The following is a 26,736-nucleotide window of genomic DNA, read 5'->3' as shown; positions in this document are numbered from 1 at the left end:
TTTTTTTTTTTTTTTTTTTTTTTTTTGCTAGTAATGTTTTCATTATGGTTTTAATCTTACTGCTTGTTATTGGTCTATTCAGTGTTTCTAATTATTCCTGATTTAAGCTAGGAGGGTTGTATATTTCCAGGAATTTATTCATCTCCTCTAGGTTTTCTAGTTTATATGCATAAAGGTGTTCATAGTACTCTTGAAAGATCTTTTGTATTTCTGTGGTGTCAGTTGTAATATCTCCCATTTTGTTTCTGATTGAGCTTGTTTGGATCATAGGTCTTCTTTTCTTGGTTAATCTTGCTAATGGTCTATCTATTTTATTTATCTTCAAAGAACCAACATTTTGTTTAATTTATCTTTTGTATTTATTTGTTTCCATTTAATTTAATTTTACTCTGATCATTGTTATTTATTTTCTTTGACTGGGTATGGGTTTGGTTTGTTCTTATTTCTCTGATTCCTTGACATATGATCTTAGATTATCTGTTTCAGACTTTTAATTTAGGCATTTAAGGCTATGAACTTTCCTATTAGCACCATCTTTGCTGTATCCCAGAAGTTTTGATAGCTTGTGTCGCTATTACCATTTAGATCCCAGAATTATTAATTTTCCATCTTAACTTCATTGTTGACCCAATACTCATTCAGGAGCAGGTTATTTAATTTCAAAGTATTTGCATAGTTTTGAAGGTTTCTTTTGGAGGAGATTTCCAATTTTATTCCATTGTGGTCTGATATAATTTTAATTTTCTTAAATTTATTGAGACTTGTTTTGTGGCCTATCATATGGTCTATTTTGGAGAAAATTTCATGTGCTGATGAGTAAAATGTATATTCTGTGATTTTTAGGTAGAATGTTCTGTAAATATCTGTAAATTCATTTGTTTTAGGGTATAGTTTAAGTCCATTGTCTCTTTGTTGACTTTCTGTCTTGATGACCTTCTAGTGCTCTCAGTGGGGTACTGAATTGCCACAATATTATTGTGTTTCTGTATATCTCATTTATTAGGCCTAGTAGTAATGGTTTTAATTTGGGATCTCAAGTGTTAGGTGCATATATATTTAGATTTCTGATATTTTCCTGTTGGACAAGTTTTTTTTATCATGATATACAGCCCCTCTTTGCTTTTCTTAATTGCTGTTGCATTAAAGTCTGTTTCGTCTGATGTAAGAGTAGTTACTCCTTCTCACTTTTTGTGTCCATTTGCATGGAATGTCTTTTTCCACCTCTTTATCTTAAGTTTATGTGAGTCTTTCTGTGTCAAGTCAGTCTCTTGAAGGCAGCAGATACTTGGTTGGTGAATTCTTATCCATTCTGCCATTCTGTATCTTTTAAGTGGAGAATTTCGGCCATTTAAATTCAATGTTAATATTGAGATCTGAGGTACTATTCCATTCATCATGATATTTGCTGCCTGAATCCTCTTTTTAGAATTTTGTATTTGTGTTTTTATAGATCCTGTGAGATTCATGCTTTAAAAACACTCTGTTTTGATGAGTTTCCAGGATTTATTTTAAGATTTAGAGCTCCTCATAGAAGTTTTTATAGTACTGGCTTGGTAGTTGCAAATTCTCTACGAATTTGTTTGTCTGAAACGTACTGTGTATTTTCTTCATTTATGAAGCTTAGTTTCACAGGATACAAAAATTCCTGGCTGATAATTGTTTTATTTAAGGAGACTGAAGATAGGGTCCTGTATTACTTTGTTTTTGTGCTGCTGATAAAGACATACCCAAGACTTGATGATTTACTAAAGAAAGAGAGGCTTAATGGACTTATAGTTCTGTATGGCTGGAGAGGCCTCACTATCACACAGAAGGCAAAAAGGAGCAAGTCACATTTTACATGGATGGCAGCAGGCAAAAAGAGAGGTTGTTCAGGGAAACTTCCATTTTTAAAACCATCTCATCTTTTGAGATTTATTCACTATCACAAGAACAGCATAAGATAGACCCACACCCATGTTTCAAATACCTCCTGCTGGGCTCCTCCCATGACATGTGGGACTTGTGGGAGTTACAATTCAAGATGAGATTTGGATGGGGACACAGTCAAACCATATCATTCTGCCCCTGGCCCCTCCCAAATCTTATGTCCTCACATTTCAAAACCAATCATGTCCCCTTCATCAGCATTGTATAGTTTTCATCATAGAGATCTTTCACTTCTTTGGTTAATTCTTTGATATTTAATTTTATTTGAAGGAATTGTAAAAGGTACTGCTTTCTTTTATTTCTTTTTTAGATTGTTAACTATTGGCATTATAGATATGATACTGGTTTCTTCATGTTGATTTGTATTCTACAATATTACTGACTTTATCACTTTTAAGAGTTTTTCAGTGGAGTCTTTAGTTTTTTAAATATAAGATCATATAGTCTGGGAGTGGTGGCTCAAGTCTGCAATCCTAGAACTTTTGGATACTGAGGTGGGTGGAACACCTGAGGTCAGGAGTTCGAGATCAGCCTGGTCAACATGATGAAACTCCACATCTAGTAAAAATACAAACAAAAATAGCGGAGTGTCATGGCTGGTGCCTGTAATCCCAACTACTCAGGAGGCTGAGGCAGGAGAATCACTTTATCCTGGGAGGCAGAGGTTGAAGTGAGCCGAGATCATGCCACTGCACTCCAGTCTGGGCAAAAAGAGCAGAACTCCACCTCGAAAAAAAAAGAAAAATCATATTATATGCAAACAAGCATAATTTGTCTTATTCCTTTTCAATTTAAATGTCCTTTATTTCTTTCTTTCGTCTAATTGCTCCAGTTATATCATTCTATGTTAAATATCAGTGGTGAAGGTAGGTGAGGTATGTTTCTTCTATCCCGTTTTTTAAGGGTTTCTGTGGTGAAGAGATGTTGAATTTTATCATATACATTTTTAACATCATTTTGAAATGATCATATGGTATTTATCCTTCATTCAGTTGATAGTATGTATCACATGGATTGATTTGCATACATTTTACCATCCTTGTATCTTTTGGATTAATCACATTTGATCATAATGAATGATATTTTTAATGTATTGTTGAATTTAGTTTATTCATATTTTGTTGAGAATGTTTGTATTAATATTCATCAGAGATATTAGCCTACAGTTTTCTTTCTTTTTTTTCAATATGTCTTTGTCTGATTTTGATATCAAGGTAATGCTGGCCTCAATGAATAACTTTGGAAGTATTTTTTCCTCCTTTATGTTTTAGAATAGTTTAAGTAGGATTGGTATTAGTTCTTTAAATATTTGGTAGAATTCAGCAGTGAAGCCATCAGGTCCTGGGCTTTTCTCTACTGCTTGGAGACTTTTTATTATGGCTTCAATATTGTTATTTGTTATTGGCCTGTTCAAATTTTGATGTTTTCATGGTACAATATTGGTAGATTGTATGCTTCTAGGTATTTGTCCATTTCTTCTAGACATTCCCATTTATTGGCATATAGTTGCTTATAGTAGCCACTAATGATCCTTTGAATTTTGTGGTTTTAGTTGTAATGTTTTCTTTTTCACCTCTGATTTTATTTATTTAGGTCTTTTGTTTCCTTTTCTTTATTAGACTGGCTAAAGGCTTCTCAATTTTGCTCAACTTTCAAAAAAACCCCACCAACTTTGTGTTTTATTAATGTTTTGTATTATTATCTGCATTTTAATTCATTTTTTCCCTAACCTTTATGTTTTTCTACTAATTTTGGCTTTGATTTGCTCTTGCTTTTCTAATTCTTTAAGATGACTCAGTAGGTTATTTCTTTGAAGTTTTTCTTCTTTAATGTAGGCACTAATAGTTATAAACTTCCCTCTTAGTACTGCTTTTGCTGCATAACATAGGTTTTTTGTATGTTGTGTTTCTATTATCATTTGTTTCAGAAAAATTTTCAGTTGCTTCCTTAATTTTGTTATTGACCCATTGGCGATTAAAAAGCATGGTTTAAAATTTCCATGTATTTGAAAAGTTTTCAAAATTCATTTTGTTATTGATTTCTAGTTTGATTTCATTGTGGTAAAAGAAGATGCTTGATATTATTTGTTTTTTTATTATTATTTTAAAACTTGTTTTGTGACCTAATATGTGGTCTACTTTTGAGAATCATCAATGTGCTGGGTAAAAGAATGTGTATTCAACAGCCATTGAATGAAATGTTCTGTAAATATCTATTAGGTTTAGTTGGGTGATAGTGCACATTAAGTTTGATGTTTCTTTGTTGATTTTCTGTCTGGAAGTTCTGTCCAGTGATGAAAGTGGGCTGTTGAAGTCTCCAGTTATTATGGTATTGGGTCTATCTCTCTCTTTAGCTCTAATAATATTTGCTTTATATATCTAAGTGCTCCAGTGTTGCCTGCATATATATTTATAATTATTAAATCCACTTGCTGAATTGACCCCTTTATTATTATATAGTGATCTGCTTTGTCTCTTCTTACAGTTTTTGTCTTGAAATCTAGTTTGTATGATATGAGGTATAACTATTCCTGCTGTTTTGCTTGTTTGTTTGTTTCCATCGGCTTGAAATATTTTTTTCCATCCCTTTATTTTCAGTCTATATGTGTTTTTATAGGTGAGGACTCTTTCTTGTAGGAAACAAATCATGGAGTCTCTCGTTTTTCTGCCATTCAGCCACTCTGTCTTTTTATTTGAGATTACCATGAGGGTTGCATATACTGTCTTAAAATTCATCATTTTAAGCTGGTAACAACTTAACATTTTTTGCATAAACAAACAAGCAAAACAAAACTAATAAAAACCCTACCCTTTAACTTCATCTCACCAGTGTTTTACTTTTTTGTTTCTGTTTATATCTTATTGTACTAAGTCTTGAAAAGTTGTCGTACATATTATTTTTGATTAGTTCATCACTTAGTCTTTCTACTTAAGATAAGAGTAGTGTACACACTGCAGCTACAGTGTTATAATATTCTATATGTTTTCATGTGTACTTACTATTGCCAGTGAATTTTTTTACTTTCAGATAATTTCTTATTGCTCATTGATGTCCTTTTCTTTCTGATTGAAGTACTACCTTTAACATTTCTTGTAAGACAGGTCTGGTGTCAGTGAAATCTGTCAGTCTATCAGCTTTTGTTTGAGAAGGCCTTTATTTCTCCCTCATGTTTGAAGGATATTTTTGTCAGAGATTCTATTCTAGAGGTGTTTTTTCTTTTTTTCTTCAGCACTTTAAATATGTCATGCTACACTCTCCTGGCTTGTAAGATTCCCCTGAAAAGTTTGTGGCCAGGCATATTGAAGCTCCATTGTCTGTTTTGTTTTGTTCTGTTTTTTGTTGTTGTTGTTGTTGTTGTTTTGTTTTTCACTTACTGTTTTTGGGATTCTTTCTTTATCCTTGAGTTTTGGGAGTTTGATTATTAAATGACATGTGGTAGTTTCCTTTGGTTTAAACCTGCTTTTTCTATAATTGTCTTGCACTTGAATGTTAATATCTTTCTGTAGGCTTGGGAAATTCTGTTATTATTTCTTAGAATAAACTTTCTACACCTATCTCTTTCTCTACCTTCTCCTTAAGGCCAATAACTTTTAGATTCTTTTATTTGAGACTACTTTCTGCATCTCGTAGGTGTACTTCATTCTGTTTTACTCTTTTTTATTGTATCTCCTCTCATTGTGTATTTTCAAATAGCTTGTCTTCAAACTAATTATTTCTTCTGCTTTGTCAATTCTGCTATTGATATGCTTTGGCTCTGTGTCCCCACCCTAATCTCATCTTGTAGCTCCCATAATTCCCACATGTTGTGGGATGGTGATGATTGTTTCATGAGGGTGGGTCTTTGCTGTTCTCATGATAGTGGTTGGTCTCACAAGATCTGATGGTTTTAAAAATGTGAGTTTCTCTGCACAAGTTCTGCCTTTGCCTGACACTATCCATGTAAGATGTGACTTGCTCCTCCTTGCCTTCTGCCATGATTGTGAGGCCTCCCCAGCCACGTGGAACAGTAAGTCTATTAAGCCTCTTTTTCTTCCTAGTCTCAGGTATGTCTTTATCAGCATCATGAAAATGACTAATACAGCTATTAAAAGACTCTGATGCATTCTTGAGTATGACAATTCTGCTTTTCAATTCCCGAGTTTCAACTTTATCCTTTTCAATTATTTATTTAAATAATTTATTTAATTTTTAAATAGGTGTCTGAATTATGCCTAATACTTAAGTTCAAATTTTAGAAATCCTATTTTCGTATAGAGTAAAATGCATCTAGACCTTTATACATGGGCATGTCTAATTTTAGGCATTTCTGTTAAGTCTATCAATATACTATAGGTTTTTATATAGAAATGTCACCCAGGAATGAGGGCCTGGATAGGGGGCCTCATGACTCTCACTGGAAGGCACTTGACTTACTGAGATACCAGCCAAGGTGGCTAAGGGAGTTCTGGCATCACCCCTCTCCTAACCTCAGGCTACACAGCTCACAAAAGAGACCCCTACTTTCTTATTGAGGAGAGGTAGAAGTAGGGAAGACTTTGTCTTGTATCCTGATTTTTGCTTTTTATGACAGTACTTTAATTTGTAAATAGCTGTTAAATTGGTATCCTTGGGGTGAAAAATAAAAAAAACCGCCACTCAAATACTTTCAAATTTCTGGAAAGCCTTCCCAAAGAGGACAGTTACAAACAAGCCCAGACTATGAAAACTACAACAAATACATAACTCTTTAATACCTAGACACCCAAAAGTATTAAGACCATCCAGGCAAACAAAATCTCACCAAATGAACTAAATAAGGCATCAGAGGCCAATCCTGGAGAAACAGATATATGTGACCTTTCAGATAGAAAATTCAAAATATCTGTGTTCAGGAAACCCAAAGAAATTGAAGATAACACAGAGAAGAAATTGAAGGAATCCATAATTTTATCAGATAAATTTAACAGAAGGCATAGTCTTCTATTGTACCATCATTCTCTGCCCATTGCTGTGCTGTTTGTTTTTATATCTTTAACATTATATATCCATTATTTAACTTATTTTCCATAATAGCTACAATGTTATTTCAAGTATAAGACCTTTGAATCAACCCTTTCCCTCAAGGAGTTTAAAAAGTAGGCCGGGAGCAGTGGTTCACACCTGAAATCCTAACAATTTGGGAGACCAAGATGGGCAGATCACTTGAGGTCAGGAGTTCATGACCAGCCTGGCCAACATGGTGAAACCATGTCTCTAATAAAAATACAAAAATTAGCTGGGTGTGGTGGCAAGTATCTGTAACCCCAGCTATTTGGGAGACTGAGGCAGGAGAATTGCTTGAACCCAGGAGGCGGAGATTACAATGAGCCAAGATTAGGCCATTGCATTCCAGCCTGGGTAACAAGAGCAAAACTCTGTCTCTAAATAAATAAATAAATAAATAAATGTATACATTTTTGAGTCACTAATGGTAATTTTAATTTTGTTAAAAATAGTAACTTTATCAATTTGGTGACAAGCATTAATTCCAAAAAATAATATTTATAATTCTTAAAAGACAATACTGTGGTCTGTTTAAGTTGCAACATTTGAAGCTGTCTATACCTATAGATATCATTTACAATCTTACTAAAGAGCTGTCTTTTTTAAATGACCAAATACTGGTTTAACTGAGGACCGAAAACAATATATAATTCATATTTTATAAACAAATGAATTGTAAAAGAGTGATTCATACATTTTGTTCTATATTTTTAAAATGTCACTTTTAACTAGTTCAACTACTCTTTTTAAGGAGTAGCAAATTATGCTTATTCATGATGGTTTTACACATGGATAGTTTTCTAGCAATCATTGAAATGACATATTTATGCTTATAAAGATGAGAGTTTTCATTTAGTAAGTTTGCCTGTGTTTTTTTAAAAGATGGGAACCAATGAATAGAAATCTTTTTAATATATATGCAATTCTTAAGAAAAATGAAGAAAATGTAACTTGTGGAATTGAACAAATAATTAATGAAAACAACTTTGGAAGAAATGGAAATATGAGTTTTTGATAAAAATATTTTAAAAGTTAAACTATAATTCTGCTATTAAATGAATCTGAACAGCATTTTCCTTACATCAAGCAGAATCTTAAGATGGCCTGTGTTACGTCTGCCCTGGTGTTACTCCTGTGATTATTTATATTATGTAGAAAAGGGGATTTAGCAGATGTAGTTAAAATTGTTAACTTGTTGACCTTTAGAGAGGGAAATTGCCCTAGCTGATCTAATCTAATCACATGTACCCTTACAAAACAGAGTCTTCTCAGGCTAGTAGCAGAGGAAGTCAGAAGGATTTGAAGCATTAAGAGGAGTTCAACACACTGTTTCTGGCCAGAGATGGAGGTGACTGTTTGACCAGAAACACAGTTGGCCTGTACCATTAGGGTTGTCACTGGCTGACAACCAGAACAGAAACAAAAACCTCAATTCTACAACCATAAAGCCATGAATTCTACCAACAGCCCTAATGAGCAGATGACATCAGATTAGGAGTCTGAAAGATGATTGCTTTGAACTATGAAAGTTCCTTAGTGGAGATTCCAGCTGAGGTTGACCAGACTTCCAGCCTACAGACCTTTAAAGTGACTTTCTTAGGACAATCCAATCATCACCTTTACTGATTACACACTTTGATATTGCACCAAAGAAATTCAAATAAAAAAATTAATGTACAGCCCTTGAACTTAGCCTAAACTAACAGGGAAATTATACCAATATGTCTAGGCTACTCCTGAAACTACAAAGTACCTTTCTCACCACACACATGCACACGCACATGCACACACATGCACACATATTCTCTCTCTCTCTCTATTTTCTAACAAAGGCTGCAAAATTTATCTTCCAAAAACATTTTTGATTATGTCATTATTCTGCTCCATAACCTGCCAGTTGCTTTCTGTTTTCTACAAAATAAAGTTTTATTCTTTGGTTTGATAATTAAGCACTTGGAGATCTACCAGACAAATAAGTAAATTTATTTTAAAAAATTTTTCCATGCCAATATTCCATAGAAAGGATAGTCTTTCTGTTCTATTGGGTCTAATTTTTGGGGGTCCATCATACACACTAAGATAATATTTTCTTTGTCATATATAGCATCTATGGTACTATTTCTTCATTCAAATTATAGTACTAAATTATCTAAAACTTCAACACTAGGATGAAAACAGTCAAGAGAGAAGTGGAAGAAATAGAGAAGACAAACATATAAACATTTCATTAAGCAAGGAAATTAAGATGTATTTCATTTGTTCTTAATAGAATGACCATTGAATTCTTCATTTATTTCATGAATATTGATATACCACTTTCTATATTCTAGGAAGTTGTATTAGTCCATTCTCAAACTATTATTAAATAACTGCCCAACACTGGGTAATTTATGCAGAAAAGAGGTTTAGTTGATTCACAGTTCTGCATGGGACCTCAGGAAACTTACAGTTAAGGAGGAAGGGGAAGCAGGCACATCTTATATGGCAGCAGAAGAGAGAGAGAGAGAGTGAGGGGGGAATTGTCAAACACTTAAAAATCCATAACATCTTGGGAGAACTCACTTACTATCATGAGAACAGCATGGAGGAATCCACCTCTATGATTCAATCCTCCCACTAGATACCTCCCTTGACATGTGGGGATTATGGGGATTATAATTTGAGATGAGATTTGGGTTGGGACACAGAGCCAAACCATATTGTTCTCCCCTGTCCCCTCAAAATCTCACATACTTTTTACATTTCAAAACACAATTATGCTTTTCCAACAGTTTCCCAAAGTCTTATTCTAGCATTAACCCAAAAGTCCGAGTCCAAAGTCTCAACTGAGACAAGGCAACTCCCTTCTGCCTAGGAGCCTGTAAAATCAAAAGCATTAGTTACTTCCAAAACACAATGGGGATACATGCATTGAGTAAATGTTTCCATTGCAAATAGGAGAAATTGGCCAAAACAAAGGGGCTACAGGCCTCATACTAGTCCAAAATTTAGTGGGCCAGTCATGGAATCTTAAAACTCCAAAATGATCTTCTTTGGCTCCATGTCTCACATCCAGGGCATGCTGATGCAAAGGGTGGACTCCCATGGCCTTGAACAGCTTTGCCTCTGTGGCTTTGCAGGGTTCAGTCCCCATGGCTGCTTTCACAGGCTGGCATTGGGTGACTGTAGGTTTTCCAGGTGCATGGTGTAAGCTATCAGTGGATCTACCATTCTGAGGTCTGGAAGACAGTGACTCTCTTCTCACAGCTCCACTAAACAGTGCCCCAGTGGAAACTGTGTGGGGGTTCCAACTCCACATTTCCCTTCTACACTGCCCTAGCAGAGGTTATCCATGAGGGCTCCACCTCTGCAGCAGACTTCTGCCTGGACATTCAGGTGTTTCCATATATTCTCTGAAATCTAGGCAGAGGTTCCCACACCTCAATTCTTGACTTCTGTGCACTTACAGGCCCAAAACAAAGGGGAAGCCACAAAGGCTTAAAGGTTTAACCCTCTGAAGTGACATCCTGAGCTGTACCTTGATTCCTTTTAGCCATGACTGGAGCTGGAATGCCTGGGACACAGGGTACCAAGTCCCAAGGCTGCACAAAGCAGCAGAGTCCTGGGCCTGGCCCACAAAACCATTTTTCCCTCCTGGGTCTTGGGCCTGTGATGGGAGGGACTGCCATGAAGATCTCTGACGTGCCCTGGAGACATATTCCTCCTCATCTTGGCGATTAACATTCTGCTCCTCATTACTTATGCAAATTTTTGCATTTGGCTTGAATTTCTCCCCAGACAATAGTTTTTGTTGTTGTTGTTGCACCACATCGTCAGGCTACAACTTTTCCAAACTTTTACACTCTGTGACTTTTTGAATGCTTTACTGCTTAGAAATGTCTTCCTCCAGATACCCTAAATCATCTCTCTCAAGTTGAAAGTTCTGCAGATCTCTAGGGCAGGGACAAAATGCTGCCAGTTTCTTTGCTAAAGCATAGCAACAGTGACCTTTGCTCTAGTCCCCAAGAAGTTCATCATCTCCATTGGAGATCAGCTCAGCCTGGACTTCATTTTCCACATCACTGTCAGCATTTTTGTCAAAATCATTCAATAAGTGTGTAGAACTTTACAAACTTTCCCATATCTTCCTGCCTTCTTCTGAGCCCTCCAAATTGTTCCAATCTCTTCCCATAACCTGGTTCCAAAGTCACTTCCACATTTTTGGGTTATCTTTGTAGCAGTACCCCACTCTACTGTTACCAATTTACTGTAATTGTTCATTCTCATAGTGAACTGCCCAATACTGGGAAATTTACAAAGGAAAGAGTTTTAATTGAGTCACAGTTCAGTATGGCTGGGGAGTCTTCAGGAAACTGACAATCATAGCTGAATGGAAGGCAGGCATGTCTAACATGGTGGCAAACAAGAGAGAGGAGAAAGGGGGAACTGTCAAACACTTATAAAACTGTGAGATCTCATGAGAACTCATTCAGTATCATGAGAACAGCATGGGGGAAACTGCCCCATAATCATATCACCTCCTACTATGTTCTTCCTTTGACATGTAGGAATTATGGCAATAACAATTTGAGATGGGATTTGGGTGGGGACACAGAGCCAAACCATATCAGAAGATACACAGCTAGGCACCTAGGATTTATAAGTATAAGACACATTTCTGAATATTTACTTTGAAATACTGAAAAATACTAAATACTGATTTGTAATTATTGACTGATTAAGCACATTAAACACATTTCACCACTGTTGCCATATATTTACCTACATCTATAATCTTCCAACTTTAAAGCTTATTTATTTTTACAATTGTATTTTAAGAAAACAATGTTAGCAAGAAGAAAATGTGGGGACCTACATAATTAAAGGCCAGTCAAGGATACATTTTGATACTGAAATTATGTCATTTCTCTGCCTTTCTTTTTCTCCATCCCTGGATTCCATTTTACTTTATTTTAGTTTTTTGTCATGCAGAAATCTGGGCTTAAATTTATGTACAATGTTAAAGTTAAGATGACAAATAAAACCAAGCTAGATAGTAATTCCATCTTTCCAGAGCAATATTTCTGTCTCTAGAAATCAAACATTAAAAAATATTAATGGACACTGAATTGACATCTTGTGTTCACTTTTCTTTCTATAAGCAAATTACTTTGTCCAGGTCATAGATTTTTTGAATACATCTGACTCTTTTATTTTTGTGTGTGTCTCAAGTGAAGAATATGCAGTAATTCTCACCAGAAAAGTGAGAGTTTCTGGTTCTATCTTAAATTCAATGTTAGATCATGAATGGTAAGATATCTGAAGATGCCACTCTAATCTGTTCTGTTACTTGGAGTGCTATGGACTGAATGTTTGTGTCCACCCCCAAAAGTCATATAGTGAAGGCCTAATCACCAACATGATGATATTTGGAGGTGAGATCTTTGGGAGGAAATTAGGTCATGAACATGAGAGTTAGGTCTTGCTATGTCCTCAAGAATGGAATTAGTGCCCTTATAAAAAGAGACTTTTCTCTGCCCTGTGAGATTTTCTCTGCCTTCTGCAAATTAGGGAACGGGCCCTCAATAGACACCAGTTCAACTGTCACCTTGATCTGGGACTTTCCAGCCTCTGGAAATGCACGTCTGTTGTAAGCCACCTAGTGTATGTAGTCCATTATATATCAGTTATAGCAACCTGAACTGTCTAAAACACAGAACTTTTATTAGAGGACATCATATTTGTTATTAAATTAGTTTCTGATTAGTCCAATGTGATTAAGGGAGATGCTGAGAAATTTTGTATTCTTAAGTAAAAAAAAACTTATGTAGCTATCTTAGAGAATAATTGGTATAGATATTTCAAATACATGGTTAAATAGAAACAAGACTAAACTTAAAATATTTGAAATAACTGTGCAAAAATAAATACATAAATAAATAAATAAAAAGAGCTGGGTATAAGTTTCTCTCTATTTGTAAGAGAAATGCTGAAGTGGTACTGCTTCATGTTTTGAGAACATGTTTTTGTTTATGGCCCATGAAGACTGTTCTAAAAGACAATGGATTTATGCAGAATTTGTAAATAAAAATCCACTTTTACTTATGAGGATGTTTCTTTCTCTAAGTTTTCCATACACTACTCAATAAAAAGGAATCATACTTGATTCTGCGATCCAAGAATGAAAATTGGTTGTATGTTAGAATATTTTATGATAATATACTATACAAGAAAAAATACTGTTATTTTAAAATAGTGATTAAACGTTAAAGATTTTTCAACACAGATAAGTAAATATAATGTTTATATAATAAGCATTGCACATATATAATAATTGCATTGTAGGTTTCAGCTAATATGAATATTTGAAAATTTTAAAATCACAGGATATTTTTAAAAATCTGTTTTTTTCCTTTTTTATGTGGAATATAGGGAAACTAGTATTTAAAGAATATGTATTTACCAAAACCTTCACATTTTGATATTGTTTAAATATAAAAGGCATTTTTTTCTTAATATATTAATAAAATATCACAATTAAATATATTCCAAAATATTCTTCTGAAATGTCACTAGAAAATCTTTGTTCCCATTGCTAATAAATTATATTTTCATATGGTATAAAATTATCAACTCTTTTCATGCATTCTTATTTTATTTTAATGATATACAAAATGTTTATAATATATCTTCAATATTGCAAAATCTTTTCAACTTGTGCCTCATATAGTAAGTATTACAGTAAAATTTTTTCTCTCCTGTCTTTAAGAGCAGAACGTTATGGACCTATTTAAAGTCTCAGAAAAGTTTCAAGGAAAAATTCAAGTATCAAATAGGTAGGACTTAATTGGATGGGTTTTGATTTTCTTTAAAATTTTTTCCCTATGCTCAAAGATGAACATCAATTCTTTCCACTTAGCCTCCAATGCACTTTGTCTCCCATTATGCATTTTAAAATTCTTAGTTTAAGTACTGTACTCAAAGATGTATTTTTCTCAAGTAGATATAATAATATATTTCTAAACCTTTCCCCTGCATTACACTCATCTGTAAAGCTGACTAAATAGTCTCACTGTGAAATTGATTACTTAGGCAATGAGGCAGAGCCCATTCTTTGATATATTATTCAAAGACAGTTCTCTGTCCTGGTACAAGGTAACTCTATTATATAATGGGACTATATATCTTCCACAAAGCTGGGTGCTCAAAATAGGGAAAACCATTTGTTGTTTGAATTCAAACATGCACATCATTAATAAGATAATTTTGTGTATATCATCATGTTTTAGAAGAAAACCTCAATGGTTCAAAGAAGATCATAAAAGAAAAACTTCAGTCAAATTAAATGGAAAGGAGTTTAATTGAGCATTGAATGATTCATGAATGGGGCAGCCTTCTGACCCAGAATAGGCTCAGAGACTCCCGGGCAGCCACATAGTGGAATAAGATTTATGGACAGAGAAAGGAAAGTAATGTACAGAAAATGGAAGTGAGGTACAGAAACAGCTGGATTGGTTACAGCTCGACATTTGCCTTATTTGAATAAGATTCAAACAGTTGACTACAGTTGACTGTCTAAAACTCAGTGATTGGCACAAGTGTAGGCTGCAGTCTGGTTACACCTCCATTTGTTATAGGTGATGATGTACAGAAAAACCTTTAGGCTAAACTTAAACTATTCAAGGGGGCAGCTTTAGGCTCAACTTGATTTAACAAAGGTAACACATATTGATTGAAAAGAGACTTTAGAAAATAAAATATGTTTTATATTTTAAAGGCCTAGAGTATATAGATCGACTTAACAGAAATGCCTAGAACTTAGACATACTCATCTTCGAAGGTTTAGATACTTCTTAGTCTATGTAAAAATAGGATTTCTAACATTTGAACTTAAGGATTAGGCATAATTCAGACTCTTATTTAAAAGAAAAACAGACAAATGTGCCAGTGCATTTCCTATTTCTTAACTGTTAGAAGTATCAATCCTAATACTGTAATTAAATTATTTTACAACATTCACCTGGGGCCTGCTTGCTCACTGAAGACAGTAAAAGCTCCAAAAGGATGAGGGGAAACTTGTTATGCTTCTTATGGAATCATCTTAGAACTGGTTGATTTTCACTTGTGTCCTTCTTCCATTGGCCAATTAAGTCTCATATTTCATCAGTGGAGTATGTGAAAATCATATCAACCCACAGGGAAGTCACTGCAGGATTGAAGATAATAGAAATAATTTTGGCCAAATAATACAGTCTCATACTACACAGGATATGAAGTTTTCTGTCGTAATTTATTTTATTTTATTTTATTTTATTTTATTTTATTTTATTTTATTTTATTTTATTTTTATTGAGACGGAGTCTCGTTCTGTTGCCAAGGCTGGTGTGCACTGGTGCAATCTCAGCTCACTGCAACCTCTGCCTCCTGGGTTCATGTGATTCTCCTGCCTCAGCCTCCCGAGTAGCTTGGATTATAGGTGCACACCACCATGTCCAGCTAATTTTTGTATTTTTAGTAGAGATGTAGTTTCGCCAGTTTGGCTAGGCTGATCTTGAACACCTTATCTCAAGTGATCCACCTGCCTCGGCCTCCCAAAGTGCTGAGATTACAGGCATGAGCCATAGCACCCAGCCTCTCTTAATGTTTTAATACCAAATAAAATGCAAATTTAACAATGAAGAGGCCTACCATACTAGTGCATTTCAAAATTTTACAATTTTTATTTTGTCAATGAAGAAATAAATTACTTGTTTGTTTATTCTTAAAATTGTCTTTAGTGCATTTAGTTTTTGGTGAAAGAATTGACATTGAAAATACGAATGCTAGCAGAAATAGAAACCAGTCATCTAAGGCCTTTTTTGTTGACATATTGTCGTGCAAATATGAGATTATTGTTCTTGTTTTAAATTAATGAAAACTTAAAATGATTGTCTTTAGAGTACGTTATTTGAGAACTGGTTTAGTTTTCCATTGGTGAGTAACAAATTACCATTAAAATAGTTGTGAACTACTTAAAACTACATCCATTTATTCTATGACAGTTTCTGCAGGTCAGAAGTCCAGATAGGCTCAGCTTGATCTCTGCTTAGTTTCTTACAAACTAAGGGCAAGGTCTTGGTTGAGCTGAGCTCTTATGAGGAGTTTCTGGGGAGGAATTCCCTTCCAAGCTCATTCAGGTTGCTGGCCAAATTCAGTTTCTTATTGTATCCAAGGGCTGTTTTCAGCTTCTAGATACCATCTGCAATCCTTCTCATATAACTCCCTCCATTTTTAAAGCCAGCAAGTACATGGTAACATCCTTCTTGTGCTTCAAATCTCTCTGACTTCATCTTCTGTCAGCAGTGTGAAAACTCTGCTCTAAAAGGGCTCATGTGGTTAGGTTATCTATAGTTGAATACTTTCTCTATTTTATAATCAGCTCCCAAATCTCACCTACATTTGCGAAGTCTCTTGCCATGTAGTGTAACATAGTCATAAGACTGATACCTGGGAGTAAAGGTCACAGGAAACATACAACAATTCCGGTTAACACAGGAAAATGCATTTTCAGATACATTTGATATTCAGATTCATTTAGTAGTAAAATTACAGATTAAGTTTTCCATATCTTTCTTCATAAAGGCGTTAGATTTTCATTTTTCTAGGAGGTTTTATACAGTTTGTTATTCAATTACCTCGGTTAAATTTTCTTCATTATTGTTAAGAATTGCATGCTTATTAGAGAGTTCATAATTCATTGCTTTCTCATCTTTGGAAAAGACATAGGTTGACTTGGTAGATGAAAATTGACAACTGTAAAGGCCTAAAAAATTACAGATTTTTTTTCCCACAAAATTGTAGACACTCAAAGTATCAATCAGCAGGCATATTTTGTCACTTTTTAAGCAGAACAGAACTAGTTAAAACTGGTAGTATAAAAATACATAAATATAATAGAATCACCGTAGATGCATTGCACATATCCAGGGCCCTATTTAGATAATTAATCTATGTGCTTACACAGACTATAAAGCTTAGAAGAAGAATTCAAACCAAGGAATTCCAGCACAGTCTTTCAAACAAAAAGCAATTTAATAACAATACCCAGGACTTTAAAACACGATACTGGAAATGCTACAGTTACAGAGCATATTGTTTTATAAATGTCTGTGTCCACGGCAAGGTCTCACCACAAAGATTATCAATGTCACAGTGACCACAAAGGTCTCAACAAACATCAAACTTGGTCAATTAGTTTGTGAGATATTTTACTCAAGGTCTGTATCTCCTGTTCTTTTGAAGCATGAAGGACCACCATTGTAGACTCTTGACAACTTAATAAGTTTCCAGTTTTCTCATGAAGATTTAATTTTCCTACAAAAGTATCAAGAAAATAGCACTTAGTAGGACAAATAGACCTTCTAAAATAGTTACTAATGCAGCCAGTGTAAATATAAGCTGCAAATGTAGCCATCTCCTCAATTTCTAAAGTTCATCTACATTTCGTATCACGTTCATAGCTTCCACTGTCAAGCCATTGATGGCATAGTGAATCCTTCTTGTCCTTTAAATCTCACTGTCTTGATTCTCTGCCCAGCTCCCAGTGATATCATCAGTCTATCTTGCTGCAAACATTAATTAAAACATACCTGGCAACCCTTAATGAAAATGAATAGCTGGTCTTCTGTAGTCAAAGAACCACCAGTTATAACATCCCTTTACTGGTCATCCAGTATCACATGCAAACATCTGAGACTAGAGCCAACCAAATGCACTGCCTTCTCCCTAAGCAAATGCTAAACTGGTGCCTCCCCTGTATGACCTTGGGCTCTAACCACACTCAGAACCCAAGCCGTAGTACTTCCGAGGATCTTGGCATAGCTGAGTGATGCCTTTAACTCTTTATTTAAAGAACTATATAATTTAGTAAGCAAGTAGATTTTGATACAGGGAGATGTGTCAAATCAGCTCTTGGACATGCCTGCTGCTTTTTTATTTTTTTCAATCCGTTTTTCTTGAAAAGTATAAGTTCTGTGTAATTTATTGATTTTAATTCATAATTTTACTCAAGGTAAACTATCTCAAAGCTTTAATCCAACCATCTTACATGCCTCTTTTCCCAAACAGGTACCAATCATATTTTCTCTCTATCAGGAATCATAGTTGCTTCTGAATAGATAAATTATAGACGACATGAAGCATAAAAGCACCCAACTGTATACTCCTCCTTCTCCAGGACTTACTTCTCTGCTTCCTTGCTTACATTCAGGTGGGTAACCTATCCAAATGAGGTTTTCCAAACCACAATTTATAATCCAGTTCATCACCTCATAAACTTTCTTCACTTATTTCATTTAAGCATTTACTTTTACCTTTTCACTAAATGACTCATAAATGTGACCCCCGTAAACTTACTGATTGCTCAATCAAATGGGTATATTTCAATGCTTAATTAATCTCTCTGAAGCATTTTATACTTTTGGCATGTCTTCTTACAATGTGATTATCTTTTCTTTCTATTTATATTTCCAAGACATCAAGGTTTTTACTCCTAATTTTCTGAACATTCTTTCTCAAGTGTCTTCACTGATCCTCTTTCTCTGACTGTCTTCTCATTGTTGGCATTCCTCAGAATTTCAAATTGAGCCTCTTCAAGATCCCTGTAAACAAACTACACATCCACTCTCAAACTGACTGATCTTAAGTGATCAGTTTTCTCCAATATCAAGCAGTACATATTTTGGCAATTAACAAAGAAATTACCAAAATAATGCAGAAACGTTAAAATTTTAGTGTAACTAAATTTTTAGTATAACTAAAATTTTACTCCTGACTTACTGCAGGAAAGAAGACCCAAAAGATTTAAAGGGTCAAATGAAATCTGCAATATCCTAGAAATACTTTAAGATAACATGAATTTTTGGATTTTGTAACTACTGCTATTTTCTGCTATTAGTTTTAAAATACACAATTTTCTTTAAACTAAATTAATCCAATAAATTGAGATCATGATCTCTCATGCTGCCACGGAAATGTCTAATTGCTACTTTTTTAACACACATTAATTTTTTCATATGCTCAATTTAAGTATTATTCAATTTTCCCCTCTGTGGCCTTTTGCTTAAGGAGTAATTACATTGCTGACATTTTAAATTAAAACAGTGCTATCTATTTTAAAAAACACTAAGCCTGCCATTGATTTTAGATCCTGAATTAATTTTTGCTTGATAAATCAGGATATGTCTTAATACTCTATGAGCCCTACATATATTAGCAAACAATTTAAATCCTGTACTATTCAGATAAAATGTTAAATTTCTTTAATCAACAGCATCAATGGAAACTGACAATTTAATAATGAAACAGATTTTTAAAATATGTAGTGTATTATAATGAAGCTGTATATCACCAAATAATTTTAATTTACAGTTGGAAAATTGGAGATTTAATGTTTTAGTAATTTTGAAGTTCTAAAAAATTATGATTTATTATATATTTATTAAAAATATTTTCAAATGAAGGCAAATGTTTCAAATTATTAATGACAAGGAGCTACAAGCCACTTAACCAAAACATTGGGAGTGTTGAAGTGTCATGAAGCATGCTGCTAAAAGATAATGTTGGGAAGGGAATGCACAGATCAACTGAATGGCATTATGAATTCTGAAAATGAAGATCATAGTCTAAGTGGACAAAAGAAGTAGCAATCTCTAGATGAGAACAAAGCAGAGAATTAGCCAGGCATGCAAACAAAGGAACTTTACATAGAAATTCTCTCAACCAAGGTTCCAAAACCTAGAGGTAGATTCTTATCTATGTGTGTAGACCCACATTTTAGAAAATGCAGGAGTGATTAGTATCAATTTATGGCAATCATATACAACACAACTTTGATTTCAAGGAAAATCCTAAAGTGAACAAATAAAGTCAATAAGTATGTCCTCAGTGAATGACATGAGGGAGACGATACAGTTTTATATTTTGTTACTTTATAGTACAAAGGAACTCTAAAACCAATGATATCCCTAGAATATAATGTTTATGGTTCCCTGCTTATATTCCTCCTAGTATATTCGTTTTCCTGTAATCTTTACATTATAATGTTAAATAGGCCTAAAGAATCATTTTCTTACTTATGATATATATGTTAGATTGTTACCTGTATTTAATGTTTAAATTTAGTTTAAATATTCCTTAATAACAAATGACCTAATACTACACATAGTCAGATATAGTTTCTCAGAAACAAAGCCCTCTATCTTGTATTCAGACACTGAATTAACTTCATCACATTTCTGAAGCTTATTTTTTTATTCTCTAGTCTTAACCCAACAATATAAACTGAGTTTTTCTCCAATAATTTTATTTTATTTAAATTTCCTCCACTATTAAGAAGTTTGATGCATTCCATGTATAGTTGGAGGCTGTGATTTTGCCCACTATGAAGTACTATAGGTGGTAATACATGTTTTCAAAATTTTCATTTTATTCTTTAAGACTCCTTCAGCTAATTCTCATAATTTTGCAGCTCCAGGCATTAACCAGTGGGTAGAATTTAATGATGAAAGCAGCAGATGTTATTAATACAAATATATCAGCTGCATCAAATTTCTATTTAGGAGATATGATAGTTGAGAAGAGGGAAAGTCATGGCCTTTGTTGTTTAATGACTGTTTTTCATATTGACAGACACAAGCAAATTTATGCCCCATTAGGGAGTTTTTCAAAATTGTAATGATGAGGAGAAGCAATAAGAGAGGCCAAAATATTAAATATACAACTCATAAATCAACATTTGTATAAAAACTGCATATGTCAATTATTGGTCTCACTAAGGAAGAACATTCCTCAGTAATCACGAAATTTTCTGGAATTAAAATGAACTAAGCTTTTTGATACCTCTTTAATCAAGCTAAGGAAATAATGATTCATTTCTGTTATTAAATTAAATTTATTTCAAAGTATTTTAAAACTACAAAATTATTTTTATACCAGCCAATATTACCTCTAGGTATAGGTTTGAATTTGAATAATTTGTTCAACATAGAATGCATCTTGAATCTGGGTCTACGATGTGTAAATATAGATCTGTGTACATACGTAAAATATTCTATACCACACTGAAAAATGTTGAGTGATATAAAAAATTGTGAAATCAGAGAAATTCAAATTTAACATGTTTGTATTTATATAAATGTCAACAAATTCCATTATGAAATACTAAAGATCAAGAAATTTTATACAGAATAGTGCATATTTTGTGTTACTTTCATTGTATTATATTTGGTTATTTTATTGAATATTCACATTTCTTAGCCTGTTTGTGCTGCTGTAACAAATTGCCACAGACTGGATAATTTATATGCAATAGAAATTTATTTCTCACAGTTCTGGAAGCCAGAAAGTCTAAGACCAGGAAACCTGCAGGTTCAGTGTCTAGTGAAGGCTGTTCTCTGCTTCCAAGATGGTTCCTTGTTGCTGCATCCACCAGAGGGGAGGAAAGCTGTGTCCTCTCATGGTGGCAGGGAAAAAAGGGCTACAGGGTTGAACATGGTGTGAAGCCTCTTTCTTCTATAAGGGCATTAATCGCATTCAGAGGGAAGAGCCCTCATGACTTGATGACCTCCTGAAAAGTTCCATCTCTTAATACTACTGCATTAGAGATTCAGTTTCAAAATGAATTTTGGTGAACACAAACATTCAAACTGTAGCACGCATACTGTTGGCATAGACACACATTAGTAAAATCTTTCTCTAAAAGGATAGCAAAATGAGTGAAAGAAAAATGCAGCATAGACTTTAAAATACAAGTTGATGTATGACAAATACATGCTCTGGAAATAATTTGATAAATGGCAAAGAAAAAGGTGCAAGAAAGTTGATTGTAACTTTCTTTATGTTGGAAAGTATGCAATGGTGAATGGGTGAATAAATGAGAGAGCCTCAGATAGGAATGAATACTGTAAAGGAAGTGAAATGGTGTTACAGTTGAGCATGATGAGAAGAGGCTAATTTAAGGAAGGTGTTCAGGGAGAGCTTCTCTGTGGATGTGACATTTCATTTGGTTTTTAAATAATGAGGAGTAGCTTGCCACTTCAATAATCCTGGACAAATAGTTATGTGAGACTGATAAAGAACTGGGATGAAAATAAGTTTGACATTTTCAAGGATAAGAAAATGGTCAATGTATGTGAGGTAAGTGTAAGAGTGGTAGGAGGGAGACAGGGGCATTGCAGCATTAGATAGGGTGGTAGACCCTATGATAGGAAAATCTGAAGACAGAAACTTCTTTATAATGAATAGGTAATTTCCAAAAGTTGTGCTCCAATTTTTAGAAATTATAAAATCAGGATATCAGTTTGTAATCAGTTGATATAATATTTTAACCACTAGGAAGAATTTTGGATCTATTTAAATGTGCAAAGAAGCCACTGGAAATGTTACAGGATCTCCATAAATGTATTAATAATTTAAAAGACCAGCTCTTCCTTGGGAGAAAGTATGTACTTTAATGTGGAAGTATATGTATACATATATATAGCTTCTGTTGTATCTCCCTGCTTCCAGGAAGGCTTCCTGCTTCTACTTTTATTTTATACATATGATCTCTAAAACACATTTAAACACTTAATTCATATATTTGTGTTTGTGTATAAATTAAGTGTGAAAGTTATGATCTTAACAGTTCAATTATAACAATTACAAAAGCTCAAAGTATTATAAAATTATCATTTTAAATAAATTAAAGAGCAATGGAAGCAAAAGTAAAATAGAATTGAAATTTCAAGACAGGAAACTCTTCTTTGGTGAGCTGTCCTTTCAGTGGCTATTATTTTCTTGGTGGCAAATGCTGATTATGCTCTGGAACCACATTGGGGCTTGGCTCTGGGTGAGACATGATTTATGCAGAGGAAAGCAAATAAAGGTAAAAAAAAAAAAAAAAAAAAAAAATTTGTCAACCTTTTGAAATTTGTTCAGGACTGATACAGGAAAGGGAAAACAGGAAACTTGAGAATACCCAAATACAGCCAGTTTTCCCCAATGGGCAGATTCTGAATCTTGACCTGCCTACAGGTGACTGGGGAGCTAGTTAGCTGAATAACAAGCTCCTATAATCTTGTATTACTTAGGGCAATTCCCCCTAGAGAAATGGGGCTTGCTTCAAAACACAGTTCATTTTCTCTTTGAGGTGTCTGCCATGTTTAGATGCCGCAGGAGCAAGAGATGAAAGAGTGAAACTGGTAACTTCTGAAGATCAGGATCTCCCAGGTTTTAAAAGCTGTGGAAGAAACATAATAGGTTTTTAACCCAAAGCTTGAGATTTTCCAAGAATATTCCCCAAGAACAAAACCCGACCAGAGTTAGATTGAGTCTTATGAAAACTGCAGCCCAGGGATAGCACATGCATTTCTTGTCTTATTTGTCTTACCAGTTTTTAGCCTGTCTCTCTACATGGGAAAAGGAAAGCCCTCTTTGAAACAAACAAACAAAAAAACTTTCTGGAGCCTCTATAGTTCTTTTAAAATAACCAGGCTTTCAAAAGGGAAGTGAAAGGTAACCAATTGCAAATAGAAACAGAACAATCATCAAAATAGTGAAGGAAACACAATAAAAATTTCTTAATATGTTCAATATATTCAATAATATAAATGATAGACAAGTGGATGAAAAGAAAAGGATTACAACAGAAAATGGGAATCTATAAAAGCAGAATCAGTCTGAGATCCAACTGTAAGTTGGCAGCAAGGCTGAGTGAGGGGCACCCGCCATTGCTGAGGCTTGAGTAGGTAAACAAAGCATCTGGGAAGCTCGAACTGGGTGGAGCCCACTGCAGCTCAAGGAGGCCTAGCCTGCCTCTGTAGACTCCACCTCTGGGGGCAGGGGATAGTCAAACAAAAGACAGCAGAAACCTCTGCAGATTTAAATGTCCCTGTCTGACAGCTTTGAAGAGAGTAGTGGTTCTCCCACGCAGGGTTTGAGATCTGAGAATGGACAGACTGCCTCCTCAAGTGTGTCCCTGACTACCGAGTAGCCTAACTGGGAGGCACCCCACAGTAGGGGCAGATCGACACTTCACACGGCCGGGTACCCCTCTGAGACGAAGCTTCCAGAGGAACGATCAGGCAGCAACATTTGCTGTTCAGCAATATTCGCGGTTCTGCAGCCTCCGCTGCTGATACCCAGGCAAACAGGGTCTGGAGTGGACCTCCAGCAAACTCTAACAGACCTGCAGCTGATGGTCCTGACTGTTAGAAAAAAAAACTAACAAACACAAAGGACATCCACACCAAAACCTCATCTGTAGGTCACCATCCTCAAAGACCAAAGGTAGATAAAACCATAAACATGGGGAAAAAACAGAGCAGAGAAGCTGAAAATTCTAAAAACTGGAGTGCCTCTCCCCCTCCATAGGAATGCAGCTCCTTGCCAGCAATGGAGCAAAGGTGGACAGAGAATGACTTTGATGAGTTGAGAGAAGAAGGCTTCAGTTGATCTAACTTTTCTGAGCTAAAGGAGGAAGTTCGAACCCATTGCAAAGAAGCTAAAAACCTTGAAAAAAATTAGACGAATGGTTAACTCAAATAACCAGTGTAGAGAAGTCCTTAAATGACCTGATGGAGCTGAAAACCATGGCACGAGAACTATGTGACAAACGCACAAGCTTCAGTAACCAATTCGATCAACCAGAAGAAAGGGTATCAGTGATTGAAGATCAAATGAATGAAATGAAGCAAGAAGAGAAGTTTAGAGAAAAAAGAGTCAAAAGAAATGAATAAAGCCTCCAAGAAATATGGGACTATGTGAAAAGACCAAATCTACGTCTGATTGGTGTACCTGAAAGTGACGGGGAGAATGGAACCAAGTTGGAAAACACTATGCAGGATATTATCCAGGAGAACTTCCCCAACATAGCAAGGCAGGCCAACATTCAAATTCAGGAAACACAGAGAATACAACAAAGATACTCCTCGAGAAGAGCAACTCCAAGACATATAACTGGCAGATTCACCAAAGTTGAAATGAAGGAAAAAATGTTAAGCGCAGCCAGAGAGAAAGGCCGGGTTACCCACAAAGAGAAACCCATCAGACTAACAGCAGATCTCTCAGCAGAAACTCTACAAGCCAGAAGAGAGTGGGGAACCAATATTGAACATTCTTAAAGAAAAGAATTTTCAACCCTGCAGGGGCCATTGAAAATAATATGCTGAGAACGGATGAGGCTCAAGGACAGTATCTCCAGCTAGTTGCACTTTCCATGAACTTCAGTAGTCAAGGATACTATCTCTAGTTGAACTTTTAATGAACTCTAGTAGGCGCCAAAAGGCAGACAAAATAAGAAAGAACTTAGAAACAAAGAACTAAGCAGTAGGTTATATTTGGGTGCAGAAAGTTTGTTTTGTATTATGTCATTTTGCTGACGTGGGATTTGTGGGGTATAAATAAAGCGAGGCGGAGGCCCTAGGGGCGGCCGCCATGTTCTCTGTTTGTCTTTGTCTTTCGTGTCTGTGTCTGTTCATTCTCCACTACCCCCGGCACGGGCCCCAAGACAACCCAGAATTTCTTATCCAGCCAAACTAAGCTTCATAAGTGAAGGAGAAATAAAATCTTTTACAGGTAGGCAAATGCTGAGAGGTTTTGTCACTACGAGGCTTCCCCACAAGAGCTCTTGAAGGAAGCACTAAACATGGAAAGGAACAACCAGTTCCAGTCACTACAAAAACATGCTAAAATGTAAAGGCCATTGATGCTAGGAAGAAACTGCATCAACTAACGAGCAAAATAACCAGCTAACATCATAATGACCGGATCATATTCACACATAACAATATTAACCTTAAATATAAGTGAGCTAAATGTTCCCATTAAAAGACACAGACTGGCAAATTGGATAGAGTCAAGACCCATCAGTGTGCTGTATTCAAGAGACACATCTTACATGCAGAGACACACATAGGCTCAAAATAAAGGGATGGAGGAAGATCAACCAAGCAAATGGAAAACAAAAAAAGGCAGGGGTTGCAATCCTAGTCTCTGATAAAACAATTTTTAAACGAACAAAGATCAAAAGAGACAAAGAAGGTGCCATTACATAATGGTTAAGGGATCAATTCAACAAGAAGAGCTATCATAAATATATATGCACCCAATACAGGAGCACCCAGATTCATAAAGCAAGTCCTTAGAGACTTACAAAGAGACTTAGCCTCCCACAAAATAATAATGAGAGACTTTAACACCCCACTTTCAACATTGGACAGATCAACGAGACTGAAAGTTAACAAGGATATCCAGGAATTGAACTCAGTTGGGCACCAAGTGGACCTAATAGACATCTACAGAACTCTCCACCCCAAATCAACAGAATATACATTCTTGTCAGCACCACATTGCACTTATTCCAAAATGGACCATATAGTTGGAAGTAAAGCACTCCTCAGCAAATGTAAAAGAACAGAAATTATAACTAACTGTCTCTCAGACCACAGTGCAATCAAACTAGAACTCAGGATTAAGAAACTCACTCAAAACTGCTCAACTACATGGAAACTGAACAACTTGCTCCTGAATGACTACTGGGTACCTAATGAAATGACAGTAGAAATAAAGATGCTTTTTGAAAACAATGAGAACAAAGATACAACATACCAGAATCTCTGGGACACATTTAAAGCAGTGTGTAGAGGGAAATTTATAGCACTAAATGCCCACAAGAGAAAGCAGAAAAGATCTAAAATTGACACCCTAACATCACAATTAAAAGAACTAGAGAAGCAAGAACAAACACATTCAAAAGCTAGTAGAAGGCAAGAAATAACTAAGATCAGA

General features: G+C 35.0%; 1 long non-coding RNA gene across 1 annotated transcript in view; it reads left to right on the top strand.

The window, feature by feature from the left end:
• The window catches only part of LOC108522171 (uncharacterized), an 87,429-nt gene that overhangs the window by 15,883 nt on the left and 44,810 nt on the right, over nt 1-26,736 (top strand). Inside the window, exon 2 of the long non-coding RNA XR_001883394.1 lies at nt 18,037-18,178. This is a non-coding gene — a long non-coding RNA (uncharacterized LOC108522171). The remainder of the gene's footprint in view (nt 1-18,036; nt 18,179-26,736) is intronic.

This window comes from Rhinopithecus bieti, unplaced genomic scaffold (genome assembly GCF_001698545.2).
Source record: "Rhinopithecus bieti isolate Rb0 unplaced genomic scaffold, ASM169854v2 scaffold_63725, whole genome shotgun sequence".
NCBI lineage: Eukaryota > Metazoa > Chordata > Mammalia > Primates > Cercopithecidae > Rhinopithecus > Rhinopithecus bieti.
The sequence above is the reverse complement of the archived record's forward strand: the minus strand, read 5'-3'. Positions and strand labels throughout refer to the sequence as shown.